Genomic DNA, 23053 nt, shown 5'->3' on the forward strand with positions numbered 1-23053 from the left:
TGCCTGTCATTGCACACCTAACCTTAGACGAAGCCAGATTTTGAGGCGGTATAATCATCAACATAAACGTGAACTATATGACGCATTCATCATAGATAGAGAGGGGCGTCATGCGTTAGCACTCCATCGAAGCAGTGACAAGAAAAGAGATTCAATATCTTGAATAGTCTTTGACGACATGATGCGACAGGAGGATATCTTCTTCGCCTTCTTTTGCTTTTTGTTTTTTTTTTCCTTCTGGTATTTATGGCGAGCAGTGCAATAAACCATGCAGTTGTAAGTTCAGCGCTGTGTTTGTGCGTGTCCTCTTTCTTCGTCCCGTGTTAGCGCGCTGTTTTTACGGTGAGTGGAATTTCTGTTTTACGGAACTGTGTAAGGGTGAAATCGCAGACTGCAGGGAAATTGTACCATGGTGGCAGTGGATGTTGTCTTTGAGCAATGCGTGGTTAAGTGTCTAGTACGCCCAGGTATTGGCACGTCTCTTCAAATCGCAAGAGTAGTGGCCGGGTAGCTTAAAAAGTGTCCTAGATGGACACTTCGTGGCGATTGGGTAACATATATGCTTGTGCAGTGAACGGATTTTTAGAGTATAGGCACATGTGAGCATGGCGCTCCTGTCTGCAAGTGATTGTTCGTTAGTTCCTACATACAGGCTGGTATGGGTGACGTTCTGTATGCACCGGTGGAAAGACACAAACCTAGATTATGCATTGGATCCAGATGTTTAAGTTATGATGGTCTCGCTGCCTGTAAATTTTGGCCGAATAAAGGTCTTCTACTGCTACTACATCCACAATCCAAGGTAGAGCGTACTACCGAGCGCTAAATTTTTAGAAGACATTTTCTATCGGAACCCCAGTGTTTTCGTGACAGTACTGTTAGTATATTCAGGGAGCGAGAAGCTTTCTTTTTAAGGGTGTTTATGTGTGGCAGAAATGTGAGTTTTTTGTCAAAAGTTATTCCTAAAAATTTGTGCTCGTCTTTGACATGGTAATGTGGCCTCATTCATTAAAAGGGTGGGATCAGTGTGCAGTCCTCTTCTAAGCGAGAGCGGAACAGCTACTGACTTTTGCGAGGAAAACTTGAAACCATTTTTGCCTGCCCATGTTGTTAGTCTGTTTACTGTGAGCTGTATTTGCCTCTCACACGATGTAACGCTAGGGGATGTGCAAGCATTCTGGAGATCGTCGACATGGAGTGAATGCACGATAGACTTTGGAATTATTTTTGCTAGGGAATTCATTTTTACTATGGAGAGCGTAGTGCTTAAAATGCATCATTGAGGTACACCGTTCTCATGAATGAAGTTCTTAGAATAGGTGGCACCGAGACGTACTTGAAATGAGCGATTGGACAAAAAGTCACTCAAGCATTTCAGCATCCTACCGTGGTCTCCGCGGTAGGATGCGGTCTCTGAGGTCTCCACGATCCCGCAGAATGCCAAACCTCCATGTGGTGTCTTAAGCTTTCTCCAATCAAAAAAGACCGCAGTGTTGTCTGTGTCTAAATGCTTCTCGGACTGTGTTCTCAAGGCGGACTAGACGGTCTGTTGTAGAGCATGCTTTCTTAAACCCACGCTGATGAATGTCAAGAAGTTCGCGGGATTTTAATAAAACCATTAACCTTAGGTTCAGAACGCTTTCAAAGGATTTTGACAGTACGCTTGTCAGGGCTATGGGCCTGTGCTTGGGGAGGTAGGCTCCTTTCCTGGCTTCAACAGTGGTACAATAAATTCTTTTTTCCAATCCTCCGCTATTTCTCCTGATACCCATATTTTGTTAAAAAAATTCAGAAGTGAGTCTACAGCGGGTTCGGACAAACGGACGAGCATTTCGTAATGGATACGATTTGGTCTGGTGCTGTCTGTTTACTGGAAGAAAGTACGCTTTTAATTTCTTGGAGTGTAATTGGACTATTATATGCCTCGTGACCATTGCCCGTTGTCGGCAGTCTTTGTCTTTCAGCCGTGTTTTTATATTGTAAAAATGCATCTGTATAGTGAGAGCAACTAGATACATAGGAAAAATATTCACCAAAAATATCCGTTTGTTGTTTTACATTTGTCTGTACACCAAGGGCTGTCAGAAGAGGAACTGAGTGAAGTTCGCGGTGCCGTATTTTGTTTGCTGCATCCGGTCGCTTTATGGGAATGCCCATTAAGTCCTTTTTCTTAGGCCCTCCGCACAACCGCACAGAAAGGGGTCAGTGAACCCAGCGGGAGAAGGGAGGCGCCGAATGGCGGGGGATTACAGGAGACCTCAAACTCCCCTCATGGACTGAGTCGTTAGGCGGCATCCTGTGTGCACGTGTGTACGGCGAGGCTGACCCGCGCCACAGTGCGTGGCTCTTTATACCATGTCTGCAGCGGCATGCTTTGACATATTGTCACGCTAGCTGCAGGCATGAGGAGCGCCGACGAGAAACAGATGAGTTGAAATGGCGTTCCTCGAACTTGGCGGCAACCGGACGTTGGGAAAGCGAGTGTTCGCGAAGCTCGCAGCGGGAAAGCATAATTATCCGAAATCGTGATGGTGGAAAGTGTGCATATGTGTACAGTGTCCGGATGAGTTACCTTCTTTCCCCAATCATTCATTGGTTGTGTTATTCTTTCCCCAATTGCTGATTGGTGGTATTTTCCGTTCCCCAATAAGTTATTGGGTGGATGTTTGTATAGTACTTGATTGGTTATTCTCCCACCGAGGGCGGGGACATAGGATTTAAAACCCGCTGCTTCGGCAGGACCGAGGGCTGGTTTCGTCACCTAGAACTGTGAGCCAGTCAAGTGTAAATATGTTTTCTCCTTGCTTGTATCCTCCTTTGTGCTTTTAATTGTTATAAAAAGTTAACCTCTCCAGAAGTGTCCTCTTGCAATGTGATTGAGCAAAACGAATCTTCAAGACGTCAAGAATCCTACAGCAATCATCATTAACTAAATTTCCCTCTACGAGATCAAGGGGGAAACCAACTGGCGCAGTCTCGACAGGATTTGCTACGTCTTCCTGCTCGAGGTATCTGACAGAGGGGCGGAGGATCAAGTCGGTGGACAAGCTGCAGAGCGGTACGTCCTAAAGGAGGAACGTCAGCGTCGTAGAGCGACGTTGAAAGCTTCAGAGACAGCTGGCAATTGTCAACGGGACGTAGGAGGCTCAAGTCAGCGAGGAGCTGAAGGAGCCAGGCGACCGACGTGTCGTGGAGGTGCCAAGACCGTGAGCTGCGGAAGGAACCAGGCGTCCGCGTTGAGGTTCAAGAGAAGAACCAGACAACCAGCAAGTCAAACGAGGCAGGACAAGTCAGCGAGCTGCTGTGAGAGCCGGGGCTCAACTCAACTCATCCGCATCAAGGAGCCCGCTGTCGTCACTCAGGGCGACGAGATTACCGTGGCAGAGGAAAGCAACCTGCGAGGTAGGAGACCTTTCTGCTTCCTCCGAATTCACCATGTCGGTGTAGTGTTTTCGTGCTATAAACGATAGCACGGAAAAGGGAGATGGCTGCCGTACGGTATAATCGGGAGGGCATTATGCGACGCGTTGAGGTTGAGCAGAAGGCAGAGCAGCTGCTGGAGATTGAGAAGCTGAAACTTCTCATTGAGCAAGAAAAGTTAAAGCTTGCGCAGATGCAATCGAAATTAAAGCAGGGACCGAACATTGCTAGCGCGATCCAATTTGCTGCAATTCAATGCTTTGACTGCATGAAATTTGGGCATCTAATGATTAACTGCCCGAATTCGAAGCGAGAACAAAGTGTTCCGGTTGTAAGGAGAGAGGTGTGCAAACTAGTAGCCCATGTGGAAATGCTGGTGCCTGAGAGGCTGTGTTCCCAATCGGAGATGATTGTTGAGAAGGCCAGTCAATCAGATAAGACAGAGGACCAGACATGCGGCGATTTGCGTACCAAAGGTAAGCGTTCTAAAACCTGTGTCGCCTCAGGGACCGAAATAGCGGTTAGGCAGCAGGGCCCAATCGGGTGTGCCGTGCCAGAAGGGATGGCTGAGGGCATAGGGGCGTTGTTCACGCCTGTGAAGCTCTGCCTGTCAGAGCAAACTGAGATAAAGCAGACCCAGGAGGCACATGAGTGCATTGTTTGTGAACAGGAGTTCAGCATTGGGCCAGAACAGGTTGACGCAAACTCTGGGGCAGCTGTAATGCTCGACGAAGAGGTAGAGCAGGCACGAATAGAGGCAACACTCTTTGCAGGCGAAGGTAAGCTGGCTGCCAAAGATGAATCGGTTAGCCAGCCGGAGCTGACACTCTGCGCAGTGGCAGCAGATGTAGATGATGGTGTAGCGAAGTTGTTAACACCTGAGACGCACTCGCTGTTAGAGCAGACAGAAAGAGAGCGGCTACATCAAGAAATTGAGAGAGCTGATTTGGAAAAGCCTTTCAAAATTCGAGACAAATATGAGACACCGGTAGAGCTTGAGGCCAATTCGGTAGCTGCAAAGGTTTCTGCAGCAGATTGTGAGCTATCAACGAGCGATGAGGCTGCATTTGATGCCGAGAAAGGAAGGAATGCGCGTTTGTTCGCTGCAATGGTTTTCGAAGCTGATAAGGAACTGCAGGATTGGGATAATGCATCTGTCCCCGTGGCTATCAGTATGGAGGAGAGACAGGGTGTTGCATTGCCAGAAGTGCGCAAGCAAGCTGGTGGAGTCAATTATGAGAAAAGAAGGCTCGAAGGCATGACTTTCTTTGAAGTGAACGTCGGTGGGCAGTTGTACGAAGAGCTAGGGCTACTTGAATCTCGATGCAAAACTGCATGCGAAGTAGCTGATGAGAGGCCTGACCCTACTGCGAAACTCAAAGAAGGGGAGAATGCAGACGCGAGGGCAGTAGCAATCTTCGTGGCCCGCGAGGAGCAGGTCTGCTCTATTGATCCGACGGCGGCGGCAGCCTTTAGAACCGGTGTTTTCCCGGATAATTCGGAAGTTGGGTCCAGTCTTCTGGACAAAGCCCAAAAGAAACAAGTTTTGTTTCGAGATGTAGGCGGCTAGAAGTAATTTCTGCCAGTTTGGGGCAACGATCTGACATGGTGAATTCTGGAATGTGCAGATTGGTCTCCAGCCTTGTGTGTGCGGATTGAAATATCCGCTGTGTGCGCGCATGTGTGTGTGCTGGTGGACTGACCGGACAGCCGACGTACGTGTGTGTGCGTGCGTATGTACTTTTGTTGTTGGACACCGTGGCTGAACTTTAATGTCCCACTGACAACAAGTGTCTGTGTGACATTCTTGGTTGGGAGGAGTGAAGTTCGCGGTGCCGTATTTTGTTTGCTGCATCCGGTCGCTTTATGGGAATGCCCATTAAGTCCTTTTTCTTAGGCCCTCCGCACAACCGCACAGAAAGGGGTCAGTGAACCCAGCGGGAGAAGGGAGGCGCCGAATGGCGGGGGATTACAGGAGACCTCAAACTCCCCTCATGGACTGAGTCGTTAGGCGGCATCCTGTGTGCACGTGTGTACGGCGAGGCTGACCCGCGCCACAGTGCGTGGCTCTTTATACCATGTCTGCAGCGGCATGCTTTGACATATTGTCACGCTAGCTGCAGGCATGAGGAGCGCCGACGAGAAACAGATGAGTTGAAATGGCGTTCCTCGAACTTGGCGGCAACCGGACGTTGGGAAAGCGAGTGTTCGCGAAGCTCGCAGCGGGAAAGCATAATTATCCGAAATCGTGATGGTGGAAAGTGTGCATATGTGTACAGTGTCGGGATGAGTTACCTTCTTTCCCCAATCATTCATTGGTTGTGTTATTCTTTCCCCAATTGCTGATTGGTGGTATTTTCCGTTCCCCAATAAGTTATTGGGTGGATGTTTGTATAGTACTTGATTGGTTATTCTCCCACCGAGGGCGGGGACATAGGATTTAAAACCCGCTGCTTCGGCAGGACCGAGGGCTGGTTTCGTCACCTAGAACTGTGAGCCAGTCAAGTGTAAATATGTTTTCTCCTTGCTTGTATCCTCCTTTGTGCTTTTAATTGTTATAAAAAGTTAACCTCTCCAGAAGTGTCCTCTTGCAATGTGATTGAGCAAAACGAATCTTCAAGACGTCAAGAATCCTACAGCAATCATCATTAACCCAATTTCCCTCTACGAGATCAAGAGGGAATCCAACTAACTGTGAATGGGGAGAGGCAACCATCTAGTTTGTGTATTTCCTCCCACATTTTTTTTTATGTGATCGGGCTGTTTATCAATGAAACGAAGCTCTGCCATGATGCTTTTTCGGCATTCCGACGTATGTACCGAGCCCTAGCTCTTGCATATTGAAGTTATTAAGGTTTTCCTGTGTAGGGTATCTGCGAAATATACCCCAAGCTTTGTTTTGCAGTTTTTTTGCTTCTTTGCAACCTCGAGTCCACCATACTTTATGATTCTGTCATACTACTCCTGAAGATTGCGGAATAGCCGAGTGTGCGGCAGCCAGGATACAAGTTGTGAACTGGTCATTTATTTCGTTGACATTAAGATTTTCTAAAACAATTTTTTCTAAAGTAGCTTCTGTTCCAAAAAGTTGCCAGTCGGCTAAATGAATTTTCCATCGCCGTGGTTTTGTAGGGGTGACTGGTGATGGAGATGACAGACTGATTTCAACAGGCAGATGATCACTTCCATAGGGGTTGTCTAAAACATCTCATTTAAAATCGCTAAAAACAGATGGAGAACTAAAAGACAAATCTACAACACTCATTTTTCCAGAGCTAGAAGAGCAATAATTAGGTTTACCGGTATTCAGCAAACAAATATTAAATAGTATAAAATCCTCAATGACATGACCCCTGCTATCTGTTTTCTCGCTGCCCCAAAAACAAGAGTGTGCATTAAAATCTCCAGCTACCACGTATGGCTCCGGTAACTTCTATAGAAGGTTCTCCAATTCATGATGTGTTACCTCGAGGTGTGGTTGAAGATATATGGAACATAATGTAGTGGTTTTGTAGGCAACCACAGTGGCTGCTACGGGTTCGAGCCTAGTTTTCAGTGCGAGCTCTCGAGCTGCAACTCCGGGTTGCACAATGATGGCTACGCCTCCTGAAAGTCTGCTCGCGCCCTCTCGGTCACGACGGAAGACAGTATATTTCTTTAGCAAATCTGTGTGACGAGGACCTAAATTTGTCTCTTGTAGACATAACGCGATAGGAGCGTGTGCTTCTATGTTTTTATGTCACTGAAGTTGTTTAGAAGTCCTCTACAGTTTCATTTTATTATGAAAGTCATCTTAATTTTGTTTGTACAGAGTGAAGAACTAGAACAAGTTGTTTATGGCCCCGTGACTCGGCGCCTGTCTTTTTTTGACCGATCCAGAGAGCTCCGCTGACCGTCCGACGTGAACGGCACGGGCTGCCCTGGGTCGTGTCCATCGCCTCTGCTGGGCCCTGGACGACCGTGCAGGAGGCACGTTGATTTTTCGACCTGTGGGAAGAGGTCTTTGGGCCCGCCGACCCGGGGGTCTGCGTCCCCTCCTTTTGGGTTGGCGGAGTAGCGCGAGCTACTCCACCAGACGGCGCGGATGGCCCAGCCTCAGGCTCACTACGTGTGGCCTGGACAGGTGCCGAAGCCTGGTGTGGTGCGGCGCGCCCACGCACCACATCGGCGAAGTTTGTTTTTGCAGTGAAGGAGACTTTGTTTTTCTGAGAGTATCGCCTTCTGCTTCTTTGAAAGAAATGTTTTCAGTAGTCTTGAGAGTAATTATTTCTTTTTTTTCCTCCAGGACGGACAAGCCCTGGAGTAGGCAGCATGGTCTCCTTCACAGTTTGCACACCGCGGGGTATACCAACACATTCTTCAGATTGGTGGTCCTTCGAAGGGCATTTTGCGCAAGTTTTGCGGCCGCGACAACTCTGTGGGCCGTGGCCGAACCTCTGGCAATTGAAACATCTCCGTGGGTTGGGTACTAAGGTCGTACATTTATTTTCAGGTAGCCAACTTCAATGGGTTCGGGTAAAGTGCTCGTGCTGAATGTGAAGATCAGGTGTTGGGTGTCTCTTTCTTTGTTATCTTTACGGATCTTGATCCGGTGCACATCTATCACTTCTCGGCAAGCCCTTCGAGCATTTCCTTTTCAGAAAGGTGGACAAAACCTATTTCAGAGATGACGCCTCGTACAGTATCCAGAGACCGATGTGGGGTCACAGAGACAGGGATGTTCCCAATGGATACAATGGTTGCAACTTTTGAGTATTGTATGCAGTCGCGCAGTTCAAGAAGTAAGTCGCCACTGGCCATTTTTTATACCTTGTAGCCAAGCCCTAAGGCATCCGTCAAGTATTTTGAGACCTGGAATAGAGATATTAGTCTTGCTTGTGTTTCTTCTGCTTTCCTATGAATAACGTGAAATTTTGGAAAAGATAATTTTCTTTTTTGAGAAAAGTCATCTCCTTCGTTCCGCCCTCTCTTGAGAGAGCGATCATGTTTAAAAAGGGTGGGAGCCATAAAAAATTTAAGTTGGTTTTAAGTTGGTAAAATTTAAGTTGGTAAAAATTTAAGTGGTTCTGTAGTGTGCTGCTGGTCGACTGCCCCGTCTGGCCGCTGCGGTTAACACCCCGATGCAGCTGAGGCGCTTTCGACATCTCGCCTCAGCGTCAACTGGCGAGCATGAGCAGCTGGCGCAGGTTGGAGTCGACGACGGGTACAAGATCTTGGTCGTCCGCAGCCTGCGCGTGGTGGGTCCTTCGTACGCGGATCGCATCGTTAACATCTTGAAGGTGACCACCTCGTGCTGCTGGTTCTGGAGTGTGCTGCTGGTCGACTGCCCCGTCTGGGGCCGCTGTGGTTAACATCCCGATGCAGCTTAGGCGCTTTCGCCATCTTGCCTCAGTGTCAGCTGGCGAGCGTGAGCAGCTGGTTCGGGTTGGAGTCGACGCCACGCACAAGATCTTGGTCGTCCGCAGCCTGCGCATGGAGGTTCTCTTCCTACGCGGCCCGGGACGACCCCATCGTGGAGATGACCACCTCACGCTGGTGGTTTTCTACCGCGCTGCTGCTCGTCTCCCTCTCCAGGCCGCTGACGCCGCCGCAAATACCCCGGTGCACTGGCTGCCATTCGACCATCTGGCTTCTGCGCTGCTCAAGGCGCACAGCAAGACCTCGTGCGCCTTGTCGCGCATTGCGAGCACGCCGGGGTCACCGTAGTGGACGTGGCAGGCCAGGAGGCGGTGTATCCATGGGCAGCTTCTGATTGTTCGCTCGCTTGAGAGTCAAGCACTCGTCCGTGTCACGGCGAGTGCTTGCCTCATCTTCGTTGTGGTTGCAAGGCGACCACCATGTGCACCCACGGCAATATGGACATGTGGAGCGGTCGCATCTTATTGCCTGATTTGAACGAGATGACTGCAGTCGTCCGTGATGCTACTGTCAGCACTTGCGCCGGTGGCAGCACTGCTCCCGCAGGGGATATTCTGATCCCCCCGAATGGAGCACCGGTGCAGAATAGGCGAGAAACGGACCTTCTGTCGGCGCCGTCGAAGATAATGACGAAGGGTTCCTTTGGTGCCTGCCCAAGCGTCATTTCTCTCTTTTTTTGTGTGTGCGTGAAATTGTTTGCTTTTACCTCCAAGCAGTGGTCTGTCGACTGATGTGCGCTTATTGTGACAACCTCGCCAAGCTTAATGAAGGAACCTCACAGCGCCTGTGCTGTCGCACTCTCGTCAGCCGCACGCGCCCTTCGCTGCGAGCAATGTTGCTACGTCGCCCTTCTACAAAGGACCGCGAAGACAGTGCATGTGTTTTTTGTGTTCAACGAGCGCTTCGAATTGGGTCTCATATTCACCGCACAGACCTTTCTGGCGAAGCGCACGGGCAGATCGCATTGGTAAAAGCTAATAAATAGAATGTGGTGCGGGTGCGCGAGCGCCCGCCGTTCTGCAGTTCGCCTGTGTTTAAGCACAAAATATATTACGAGTCACGGCTAGGCTGCGTGAGTCGTGGTCTGATTTAAAGGGTTCAGCCTTATCCATCCATCTATCAGATTTAGTATTCAGAAGCAGTGTAGAAAATATAAAACTTGTTTTGGGAGACTAATGCTATACATCCGGGCACCAGAGGATACGCGATGAGCCTCCGGGTAGCTTTGAAATTTAGGGATAGGGGTAGTGCAAACAAAATTAACCCATCAGCAGTGGAGACGACCAAGAGTAGACTGGACTTCTGGTGGTGCAAAAGCAGGATGGAGAAAATGCTCTAGTCTTGAGTGGAATCGAAGATATTGCTCTGAATTGCCTTGAATGAAGGGGGGGGGGGGGGGGGGTGAGAATATGAATAGAAGTAGAAAAAATGGCAAAAAGTAAAAAGGGCATGAAGTAGCCTCTTGAATTTAGTGGGGAAGATGGCACTCGTCACCACCCCGAATCAAAGTGATCAAGTCCCACAGAGCACAATGCATTTGGCGCTGTTTTTTTTTCTTTTTTGCATGCGCGAAGGGAAGATATCAGAACCAGAAGTGCTCTCACTTTCTCAAGCGCTTATGGAGCGCTGACAACGAGTGAGCCAGTGCGAGGTGGGTTTTTTTTTTGCTTTTTTTTTGCAAACGAATCTTGTGCGTATTCAGTGTGCGCCAATCTTGCATTAGTCGTTACTGCCCGTGACTTTGTGTCTGACAACTGGCAAGTAATGTCAGACACCCTACTGCGGCATCGTACAGACTGGGCTTATTGACTCCAAACAGGCGAAGAAATAAATTGGCAAAACTGTGGTTGCAACATTTATCCTATTCATTCTGCTTTCTGAAGAGTCTAAACTGCCTTGAGTGGAGCAGAAACCAGAAACACCATCACATGGCTGGTGGCTGTTTTTAAATTCTGTCACAATGAGAGTGAAAGGTTTTCGCCTTAAAATGAAACTGACCGGACATAACCCGCCGGTCGCTGATCATGGCGTGCGTTTCGCCGCGCGCTTCTCCAAGGCGAAAGGCTACACTGAGCACTTTTGTCACTTCTTATGCTGTCTTATTTTTTTCCTTTAGCAGTAGTGATGAGTTAGGCAACCACGTGGAATGATCGGATTTCAGTTTCGATTGCGGGACTTCGTCTCAGAGGCCAGAGACATTCGTGCGTGCTCGCGCGTGTTTAGTTGTACTGTTCAAGTTTTATTTTATGTTGTGGGCTTGACTTGTAAATGATGAGAGTGGCTTTACATGATGCTTTAGGATCTTTAGAACATACTTCCGAGATATTTTAACAAATGCGCTAGCAGATGTGTGATTATGATAACGTAAAAGGAGGCCACGCCCTCTTTGTATTTTTCATTACTACCGAGTGAAAGCAATGAAAAAAAAGCAGGAACTGAAAGCTGTAGCGGCTCGGTGTCGTCTCGTTTCCCTAGCTTCGATAACTCTGCTCTTTACTGTGATGCTTGTTCCCACGCTCAAGCCCAAGTTATGCTATCAATGGGGGATAAATATAAGAATAGGTTGAAACATTCACCAGACAGCTTTCTTTGCAGCGACCATTTTACCGAATTATGTTTAGGCCGAACCGGAGCGAGGGCTAGGCTACTATCTGATGAGGTGTCGACGGTGTTCGGTTGGTTCACATTAGCGCCTTCAAAAGGTATGGTATGCTCTTTCGACGGAGCGTGTCATGTACTCTTTCGAATAGGAGCAAGTTAAGCCTGAATGGGCTTTAATTCGTGGTGCTTGGTGCAGTTGACTACTAGCAGCGCATCTCACGCGCACTGCAGCATTCACTCGTTCCTCTCGCGCTGTGCCTGTTCTTTGCTGCACGAAAATTCGGTTTTAAGATGACCTAGCCTCATCGTCATTCCACTACTTCTCCTTTACGCTCGGAAGACAAGAACCAGGCAAGAACATAGTGTTTAATGCACGTACCCCTTTGCCGAGGCAGTGTGAGACCTGCATGCCTGTTTTCTTCGCTTTCGCAAGAAATTACAGGGCTCTGCACACAATGCTCACATTTCTCGCGTTCAGCTTGCTTGTTCCTTTCATACAACAGCAGACATTACAGGAGAACAGCGCAAAAAAAACTGAGAACGAAAGGGCGAAAGACGCGACTTTTTGCATTGAAATACACAGCAGACACCCGACTTCCTGGACTAGCTGCACCAACTTCCGGTGGCTTCACTCACGCTCGTCTCGGAAAGCGGGAATGCGGCATCCAGCCACCTAGTGGAGATCAGTGGGAATGACGGGTACTTCCTCAACAAGCAGTTCGCGAACGCCACCTACATGCTCTGGCCAGAGCAAGCGTACTGCAATCGCTATTTCAGGTCGCGCGCTCTCCACCGGATTCAGGCGCTCTGTCACAGAGCGTGCAGACCGCTCCGGGCCTGCGGTTGGAATTCACCATGAGAGAAAGAAAACAATCTACAGCTGGTATGACGTCACAGTGACAGTAGCGCCACAGGTGCGCAGCGCGGCAAACACAGATCGTAACTGCAGCCGGGCTACCTGAAGGAGCGAGTTGGTCGCCCATAATCGCTCCACTAAAGGTCAAACGTAACTGCGGCCGAGTCACGCGAAGGCTTGAAAGTGCGAGTAGTATTGCTTTCGCAATAAAAACGGAAGCAGCTTGAGATAAAACGGCGCGCTCTTTTAAGGAAACTGATGGACCTGAAGCTTGAAGCGTGTGGGCAATTCCTCTGCGCGGGGACGCACAGGCAGTCACTCGAGGCAGGACTTTGTACAAACGGTTTATTCTCACATCAGGGGGGCCGGTCGTCGTCGTGGCAGCTGGGTCAGGTGGTCCTTTGGCAGGGCTGGTCCAAGAGCGAGAGAGCGCGAGCCTTCCCGATCGCGCCTTATAAAGGCTTTCTCCCGGCCTCGCTCCCCCCGCCCCACCACTCGGGAAGAAGGGGTCCGAGGCTACCCGCGGTGAGCGGCGCGAGATTTGACCTGCCCGCGAGCAGACCCTACATCTCCCCCCCCCCTCAAACGTCCGTCCCGGGGTCCGCCAGTAGGCGTTCGATGACCTCCGGGTCCGGGTCCATAGAGTCGTCGCAGGGGGGAGGGGTGCTCGCCGGGGGGCCGCTCACCGCTGGCTGGACGGGCTCCTCACGAGCCGCCTGGGGGAGCGAGGCGCCTGGCTCCGCTGGGGGCCTAGGGTGCCTCGATGCCAGCGCCGCCGTTCAGGGTGGTGCCATCCTTTGACCGCTCCAACGCCGCCTCTCTCTCCCTGCGGCGCCATTTTGAATCACAGCGGTCGGTCGGGCTCATGGTCGGGCTGGTCTCAGTTGCTTGGCGCAAGCAGCTGAGCTTCCGTTTTTCGAGGCCCAGTGGCTGCGGACGATCGCTGGTGGCTTTATTTGTTTGACAGTGCTCTACCGCATGACTGAGGAGCTTGTCAAGTCCGCCGAGCATGGAGGAAAAAAAACTAAGGAGGGAGCATGACGTCACGCGGCCAGCGTTCGCAAGCCGAGTGTTTTGAAGTCGTTTTCTCCCTCAGTTTTTCGCTCTCCGAGCCGGTCCTTTATGTTTTGATTCCGGTATGTTTTAGTGCGCGCGTATGCGCGACCCGCGGCGCGGGCATCTACAGCAAGGAAGTTGATCTACAGTTAGTCTGCCGCGCTAATCGGCGCATGCGCGCGCGCAGCGGGGCTAGACTTTACCGCATGCTATCACGTGGTGCGATCACGGGGGGACACACTGTCTTTTTTTTGCTATATCTTTACTTGTTAAGACGAGGCTTCAAGGTTGTCGCCGGACGCTCCCTCCTCAGTTTTTTTTCCTCCATGCCGCCGAGGCAGCATGACGGGTTGTTGTGTGCCAATGTGCGCCGGGTCAACGCGTAAAGGCCTACGCTGTTTTCGCTTCCCCCGAGACTCAGAGCGAAGGAAAAAATGGGAAGCTCAAGTAAAGCGGGATCAGCTCTGGAGTATATTGCTTTAAATGTTACACCTCACAGTGCTTTTTTAACCACTCTGTCTCGTTCTGCTATTTCGTGGCTTGCATCTTTTTTTTCATACTTTGTTTTCATGTTTGCGGCGAAGGTTGCACCGCACTGTGCACTGCAACATTTTCCCCCTAAATCTTGTTGACTTATTTCGTAGTTTGAATCTTTTTTCATGCTTTGCTTTTATGTTTTCCTTTAAGGTTACACCCCACGGTACATGCCCCACTTTTCTGTCCCAATGTCTTGCTTGCTTATATTGTAGTTCGTGTTTTTTTCATGACCTGCAATTGCAGTAGGCATTAAATGAATAATTTGCATTATCTTTTGTTTTGTTCTCTGTACTCTCTGTAAGAGGGTAGGCTGACAAGCTATGTTACATATTTGTCTTCCTCAGTAATAAAGATAAACTTTTAGGTAGGAGTTATTTTTCGAACAGCGTAACCCATCAGCACACAATTTTGTTGACAGAATAGGAAATACACGGATAGCCAACGTTAAAAACCGCGTTGTTGTTTTTTTTTAACAAAACCCTCTATGGTCAATTTTTTTCGAAAAGCGTGACTTTTCAATGTCGATTAATTCGATTTCGAATTTAAAATTTTCAGAATTACTGCAGTTTTTTGATGACTAAAATCGAATCTTTTTGGGCAGGTTTACATGCATGGTTTATTAATGAATACCGATTGGCTTTAATAAAATAAATATGAAAAAATATATGTAGAATTGTGTTTCGCAAACTGAGGAATCGCAGGAGAGCAACCGGTACGTATGTCCAGGGCGAAGGCGAAGTGTGCATGCGTGCGCACGCAAGAAATTCGGTGGTTGTGCGCCCCTCATAAAAATGAAACGAGTGAGAAACTTTCAATAATCCTTTATGATATCGCCAACGAGGAGCGATTCGTTTTCTTTGGCCCCGAGAAAGAAAACGCAGGAGCAGTGGCAACGTCGGTGTACGGCGGCATCATTTGTATATACCAGCGCCCGCCCCATAAGCAGATGTAATTGCGCCCTTGTGAGCAATAAACGGGCGAACAACTCGCAGTTACCCTTTGAAAGATTAGAAAGCAAGCAGACACCAGTTTTTGCGAGCAGAAGAAGCGGAAACAGCCCGTGCGACGATAGCGAAACCAGCCGCAGCGCTCGAGCGGCTGACGACACGCGGGCGTTAACAGAACGTGGGAATTAAAATCCAAAATATCGTGAAAAAAAGAGGCAGCAATTTCTTCTATCCGCATGGAGCAGCAGCACCTGCCTGGCAACAGATCTTTAAAATATTAGCGCGTTTCTCAAACCAACAGACGGAACAGTAAATGTTCAACCTCGATCACTTGGGGCTGTAAAATTAAGTCATGCAATTACGTCTTCTACCCTTGGATGTTAAAATGGCTATTATGAGTGAAAAGATACGCAGTGCGATGTTGATGAAAAAGACTGTTCCAGTCAAAAGCACTCTCACGCCCACCGAAAGTAAGAGTGGCGCCATTACACCCGCTAGCGCAGCTGATCCCGTGTGATTCAATATGGCGGCGCCCGCGATGTTGTCTCCACCCTGTACGGCGGCGCTGGCATCGAGGCACCCTATGGGGGCCCTGCCGGCAGCGCCCTCCAAAGCTCCTCGGCCGCCGGGGACAGCAGGTCTGGGCGGCTGGACTGGAGGATGCGGAGGGCCGCCTCCTCCGGGCTGCCCCTCTGCAGTGGCGCAGCGGGGGAAGGCGCTGCAGCCGCCAAGAGCTTTTCCGCCGCCTCCCTGCGCGCTCTATGCAGCGCACCGGCCTCGTGGCGGGGCCGGTGCACAACAAGTGTGCCGCAGAGGGAACACAGGCCGGCCCGCTCCTCGTCATTAAACACGGCCGGGGGCTCCTGGTCCCACTCCTCCAGGGTCAGGCCGCGGAAAGGCAGCGGCACTTCCTGGAGGTCACCGCCGCGAAGGGGCTGCGCCTGGTCCCGCCACCTGGACCGCGCACAGTAAGAGATGGCCGCTCCGTTGGCGACCGTGGTCCAGGTGGCCACGTGCCGCAGGACCCTGGGCCGCTTGGGTTGCGGCTGCTCGGCGGCCGAAGCGCCGGCTGGGTGCTGAGGGGGACCCTGCGCCTGGTCGTCACTGGCCCTCTTGCGTTGTCCTGCACCACTGGGAGGTTCTCTCCAGTGGTCAGGCGCGCGGTTAGACTGGCGGTGGGGGCCACCGCGGCCGTGGAACCGGCGCCACTCGCGTGGACCCTGCCGCCGGCCGGGTGGCGCGCCTTGAAGGCGGCCACCGTTCGACGGTGGTCTGCCATCCCTTCCGGAGTCCGAGCCCCGGGTGTCGGTCCGCTGGGGCTTCCTAGAAGGCATACTGAGAGGGCAAGAGCATGGCGAGTGATAATTAATCGAGAGACACGGGTGCTACCTGGTCCTGAGGTTGTAGCGTCGGTTGCGAACCGCACCGCTACCTGCTCGTCCTCCCGGGGGTGAGATCGCCGCATCGCGCTGATTTTCCACCGCTTCGCAGCCATCGTCCTTGCGAAGGTGGAAAGCCTTCAAATCAGCGACATGCACCGGACCGGCGGTTTCGCCGTTTGTCAACAACCGCAGCTGGTAGGTGAGCGGCGTAGTCCGTGCCGTAACTTCGTACGGCCCAGCCCACTTGTGCGCTAGCGACGCGGCGAAACCGCGCGCTGCGTTACTAAGTGGGTGCGTTCTCTTGAGTACTAAGTCGCCCGTGTTGAAAACGACGTGACGGCGACCTTTGTTGTACTGATCCGCCTGCTCCATGCGCGCGACATCGAGGTTTTCGCGGGCTGCGCGCTGCGCTGCCTCCAGGCGCTCCCGGAGCCTTGCCGCGTACTGCGAAAGCGGAGGGGGCGCGGGCCCCGCCGCATCGAGTAGGGCATTCTCTAGCGGAAAAGCGATCTCTCTCCCAAAATTCAAGTAAGCGGGTGTAATACCCACTGACCTGTTCACGGTTGTCCTTGTAGCGAACGCCAGTTCGGACAGCCGCGCGTCCCAATCTCTGTGCTGCTCGGTCGTCGCGACCAGCATGCTCTTCAGATTTCGATTCACCCGCTCGGTTATGTTGCTCTGAGCGTGGTAGGGACTCGTTCTCCTGTGGCGGATTTGAAGCGCCCGACAAGAGTCTACAAAGACTTTGCTTGTGAAATACGAAGCATTGTCTGTAATCAGGTCGGAAGGGAAACCGAAACGAGTGAAAGTCTCTAACAGTTTTTCCCAAATTCGTTCCGACACAAGCTTCCTAAGGGGGAAAACCTCAACCCACTTGGAATAGTGGTCCGTTATTACCAGGATGAATTGGTTTCCGCGCGCGGACCGAGGGAGGGGTCCCATGATATCGCACGCGACCACTTGCCACGGGTAGTTGCTAACTACCGCCTTCATCATGCCAGCGGGCTTGCCCGCCCGAGGCTTGGCTACCTGGCATACCGGGCAGGTACGGGCGTATCCCAGCACATCCTTTCTCATGCCTGGCCAGGTCGCGACACGGCATAACTTGTCGTAAGTCTTACTGCCGCTGCCATGGCCTGCCAGCGCTGAGTCATGGAAGTACTGCAGGAACCGTTTCCGCAACCTTCTCGGGACCACGACTCGGAAAGGGGATGCTATCGCCTCTTCCTCGTCAAGTTGGGGAATATAGCGGAGCAGCAAGCCATCATCGCCCAGCATATACGCGTCGTACTTGCCCTCAGCGTTCCCGGTGCAAGCTGCGCTGCTCGCAAGCTCCTTCAGCACCCGCTGCCAAAGACCGTCTGCTTTCTGGGCCTCGATTAGCTCTTCTCTACTGACCGCTACTCCCCAAGACAGATTTCTTTCTGCCTCGCTCCTAGGCAGGCGAGCGGTCGCCGCCACGAGCTGCTGTGTTTCCCTTCTCTCACAGCACAGTGCGGGACCTTTGTCCGCCTCCTCCTTCGCCAAACCGGGCGCGACACTCCCGTCCGCCCTCTCCTCCTCTTTAACAGCGGTGACGCTGCTTTCTACGAAGCTGGGCTGCGCCTCTGAAGCGCTTCCGCCAGCATTCCACGGTGCGCGCGATAAAGCATCGGCCACCTTGTTCAAGCTGCCCCGGCGGTACTCGATGGCGTACGCGTAACGTTGCAACGTCAGCGCCCATCTCGCGAGTCTGCCTGCGGGGTTCTTGAGCCTCTTTAACCAAGACAATGCCTGATGATCTGTCTGCATGGTGAAGACCGCTCCGTCTAGGTACATGTCGAACTTCGACAATGCGAACATGATCGCCAGGCATTCCTTTTCGGTCACGGAGTAATTCCGCTCCGCCGATGTGAGCGTGCGACTAGCGAACGCGACAGGGCGCAGTTTGCCCTCGTGTTCCTGCAACAAAACAGCTCCAACACCGTAGTCACTAGCGTCTGTCTGCAAGACAAACTGCTTGTTCAGGTCGGGGAGGCGCAGACTAGCGGTATTCGCTATCGCGCGAGCCAAGGCAACAAATGCGTCACTCTGTTCCTTGCCCCAGACCCACTTCGAGCCTTTACGCAACAGCAGGTTCAGCGGCCTTGCAAGCTCCGAACAGCGCGGGATGAATTGCCTGTAGAACGCAACCATCCCCAAAAACCTCTGCAAGCTTTTCACATCCATGGGGCAGGGGTAGTTCAGAATTGCCTGCAGTTTGTCATCATTCGGTCTCAGTGTGCCATCATTCACGACAAAGCCCAAGAGGTTCACTCTCTTCGATGCCAACTGCACTTTCTTTGGATTGATGGTTAGACCGGCCCGTCTCATTCTATCGAGAACGGAATTCAGGTGAATGAGGTGCTCCTCGAACGACTGTGAGAATATCACAACGTCGTCGAGGTACGCCATGGCGTAGTTGAACCTTGCATCACCCAGCACGATGTCCATCAGTCGCATGAACGTGCTCGGGGCGTTAGACAAACCAAACGGGAGTCGAGTAAATTCGAAGAGCCCGCGGTGGCAGGTGAATGCGGTTTTCTCAATGTCACCTTCGGCCACCTCAATCTGCAGGTACCCTCTGCTTGCATCTAGGACTGTGAAGAACCTCGCGTTCCCTAACGCGTACATCACAGCCTCGATCGACTGAAAAGGGTACGCAACCGTAGGCGTCAGTGAGTTGAGCTTACGATAATCAACACACAGCCTGACCGATCCATTTTTCTTCGGTGCTAGAACCACTGGTGACGCCCAGGGACTTTGTGAGGGTCTCACCGCACCGGTGTCAATCATCTCGTCAAGGGCACAGTCGAGAAGCTGCCTCTTATGCGCACTTAACGGCCTCGGGTTACACCTGAAAGGGCGCGTATCACCCGTCTGAATCTCGTGCTGAAGCAGGTCGGTTCTGCCCGGTTTCTCCGTGAAGCAATCCGAAAACGGGAGTAAAGTTTCCGCGAGCCTTCGGCGCTGACTACTGGGTCCTGAGAAAGACGCAATAATCTCTTCTAACGGGCCACCGTCTCTCAGCATCTCGAGGGAGCTCACCTGCCTTTCTGTCGCACAGGTGTGGACACCCACCTTTTGTGCAGGACAGCCGGGCAAGGATGCGCTTTCGAAGGGAATGAGGGGGGCGAGCTGGCTGTAACGATAGCCATTCTCCCCCATGTCGAGCACAATGCCTTCGCTCGAGAGAAAATCCCTTCCCAGAATTACTGGTATCGACAAGCCAGGCAGATAGACGAAGCGATGTCTCCGCTTTCTGCCGTCAAAGCGCATCGTAAGACGCACTGCTCCCTTTGCCTTTGCCGCCCCAGCTGCTAAGCTTAACGGGGTTTCGGCCGGTCTGACACGGATGTTACCTATCCGGCAGGCCTCGTACACCTCGTCACCGACCAGTGACAGCGTTGAGCCCGTGTCTACGAGTGCAGAGTAGCATCGACCCGCTAACTGCACTAGCATAAATGGGCTTGAGCGCGGAACGACTCCCTGAGCTCTACAGGCGAGCGGGACAAAGGCCTCCCCGTCGCCGGCGCGGGAGTTCTTTTCCTGACTAGCGCCTTGACAACCATGAAATTCTCCCGCTGACGGTGAAAGGTCGGTGCCACCAGACATCACCGCCAGCGCCTGGCGTTTCCCTGCATACGCCTAGCTTGGCATTCGCGTGCCATGTGGCCGGGCTGGTTGCAATTCCAGCAAAGCCGGTCGTTCACCCGCCGCGTGGACGGAGGACCCCTCGTTCCACGAAGCGGTTGGGGACGACTCTCCCCTTTCTCCGCGCATTCCTGACGCTCGCTCGGCGCGTGGCCTGTGAGGCCGGCACGGCGCCGCTGCTCGAATGCGTACGGGTCCAGCGCGCGAGGGACAACAGGGGGTTCCACCTGCCTTTCCACGGCCATTACCTCGGCGCGCCGAGCCCTCATCGCGCATTCTCGGCCTCCATCCCATGCGCATCCCGGTTCCAGCGATTCGGCCGGCCTGGGGGGCGGCTGGTAGCGCAGTTCGGCTAGTAAATCCGCCTGCACGGTCTTGGCCTCCTGCGCTAGGGCCTCGAGGTTTGTAAAACTGCGGCCCCGCAGATACGGCTTGAAGCGTGGATGGCACTGCCTGATCACACGCGCAACCTGATCTCGGTCGGTTGCTGTCGCATCTGCCCTCTTGTACAGCTCTTGCATTGCGCGTACGTACTCGAGGAGGCTTTCCTCTGGGTGTTGGGTGCGCAACGCGAGCTCCTCCAGCATCCGGCGCTCATAATCAGGCGGCAAGAACTCGGCGCGGAAACGGTCTTTGAAGTCCGCCATCGACTGGAAAGTCGGCTGGCAGCGCCTCCATCGCGCCGCGCTCTCGACGAGTGCTACAGGCAGGACCTGCCCTAGCATTACGTCATCTGGGGCGCCCAGAGCCGTCTGGTAGTCCTCGAGTTGTTGTAGAAACTCGTGGACTGATTTCGCGTCCGTGTACCCGGAAAAGGAGGGGACCTCCATATTTATCCGCGGGCGCGATGCTGTCGCCGATGCTACCGATGCTGCGGCCTGGTTGGCGCCAGCCACCGAACCGAGCTGACGGGTTAATGCGGCAAACATCTCAGTCACCTGACCTATTACGGCCGCCGCGTCGGCCGTCTCACTACCGGCTGCCCCGCCATCCAAAGCCGTGGCTGAAACATCCTCTCTGGGAGGCATAGTTCGCGCCAACTGTCCGGCCGCACCGGCTAACTGCTCATGGCAACAAGAACATTCACATACACAACAATCTTTCTACAAACACGCGGAAATACACAACAGAAAACGCCCGAAAACTACATAAATAACAAAACTCCTAACAAATTTACAACACTACACAAGTCGCTACCCCGCGAACATTCCGCCTGACCCGCTCCTTAACCCTAGCGGTCCGGCGTGGCCCCGAACAAAGAGGGCCTGCCACGAGTCTGGCTGCACATCACAAAATCGGCAGAGAAATCGTCCACAAGGTGTTAATTAAAGCCGCACGCTGGGCGCCATTATTTGTGGGCAATTCCTCTGCGCGGGGACGCACAGGCAGTCACTCGAGGCAGGACTTTGTACAAACGGTTTATTCTCACATCAGGGGGGCCGGTCGTCGTCGTGGCAGCTGGGTCAGGTGGTCCTTTGGCAGGGCTGGTCCAAGAGCGAGAGAGCGCGAGCCTTCCCGGTCGCGCCTTATAAAGGCTTTCTCCCAGCCTCGCTCCCCCCCGCCCCACCACTCGGGAAGAAGGGGTCCGAGGCTACCCGCGGTGAGCGGCGCGAGATTTGACCTGCCCGCGAGCAGACCCTACAGGCGCATCGGATGAATTTCGAGAGAAATAAAACATCCGTTCTGCATGAGAGCAGCGGTTGGCAGCCTATAGAAACAGGCCGCGGCCCTTCGTGATCGCCGAGGATATGGCGAAATATTTGGCGGAGTTCGAGCGCGTCTGCGAGAGAAAGAGCATTGAGCGGGATGTTTGGGCACAGAAGTTGGTAGTCCTAATTTCCAGCGAAGCCTATGACGTTGTAAAGCGCTTTTTGGACGGCGGCTTGGCAGACTACGATGAGCTGAAAGGCTTTTTACTGATGTGATATGACTTGTCACCGGCGGACCTTCGCCAAAGGTACCAGCGCGAGCAAAATAGCGCCCAATCCTTTTTCGATTTTCTCTACCAGTTCAGGGCCGACATTTTAGAATGGCTGGAAAATGCGGAAGGTTCGGACGATCGTGACACAGAGGTATACAGTGCGTCGCTGTGGGCAGCCCTGCCAGTGCGGCACAGAAGGTAGTCCGTACGTGGCAAATGTAACTGCTACTGTAACAGTGGAAGGTGTCCCGCATTCGCGAACTGAGAAAACCTCTCTATCTTCGGATAAGGTAGCAACAGCATCGGACGATGCACTTACAGCGGTCTCGCCCATTGAGATTGGAGTGGAGTTTCGGAAATTGCATCTCTTAATTAGCGTGTCAAAAGCAAGGGCGTCCGTAGAACTTTTTCCGGGGGTGGGGGCACCCGATGTCCGGGGATAGGGACGGCGGTAGGTTAGCACCAAAAAGGAACTGGTGCATAAATAATATCCGCAATTTCTGGGGGGGGGGGGACGCCCCCCCCTCCCCCCCCCCAGGGGCGGTTGCCCCGACACTTTTGGTCAACGGATGCGCACGCATATCGAGTTTGCGGACGCTGAGTAGGACGTTAGTGTTTGCGGCGAGCGATGGAAACGAGTCACGTGCTTGCGCACTGCTCTGAGCTTAGTCACATTCCAGAAAGCAGCTGCAGTAGCGCGAACACCGCAACTGAGTGCTGTGCTAGGCCGACCATCATCCGCAATCGGCTGAAACGCGTCAGGGGCATGGCGAGAGCTGCGTGCCAGCACTAATGTAAGGAGAAAACATTGGTTCGTCAGCGCCTGAAGAAGCTACGGCGCTGGACGACAGTGGAGTACAGAACCTTCCAGATTACATGTGGGCTGTAGACGTCATTCCATACGGGAAAGATGAGGACGCACGTGCACTCAGAGACTCTTAGGAGGAAGAGCGCAGGTTTGAGGAACTTAGTAAAGGCGCCAAAGACAGACCTGAGCCAGGTAGCGCACGTGAAACGGCTGACAATCAGTGTGATATTGTCAGAGAGGAGCAGCCTAGGCAACGGAAGCAGCATGCGCTTCCACAGGAGAAAATGAAAGGAAAGCTCAAGATAGAAAGCTGCAACCGGAAAGAAAGTAACAGTCAGTTCAGCAAAGTTAGCTATCACCACAAGGTGATAGACAAACAGGAGAAGCAGTGCTGCCGCCGAAAGGAGGGGAAAGGCAAGCACAAGAAAGATAGTT

The sequence above is a fragment of the Amblyomma mixtum genome, chromosome 3 (genome assembly GCF_055824585.1).
Source record: "Amblyomma mixtum isolate Tamu chromosome 3, ASM5582458v1, whole genome shotgun sequence".
Classification (NCBI taxonomy): domain Eukaryota; kingdom Metazoa; phylum Arthropoda; class Arachnida; order Ixodida; family Ixodidae; genus Amblyomma; species Amblyomma mixtum.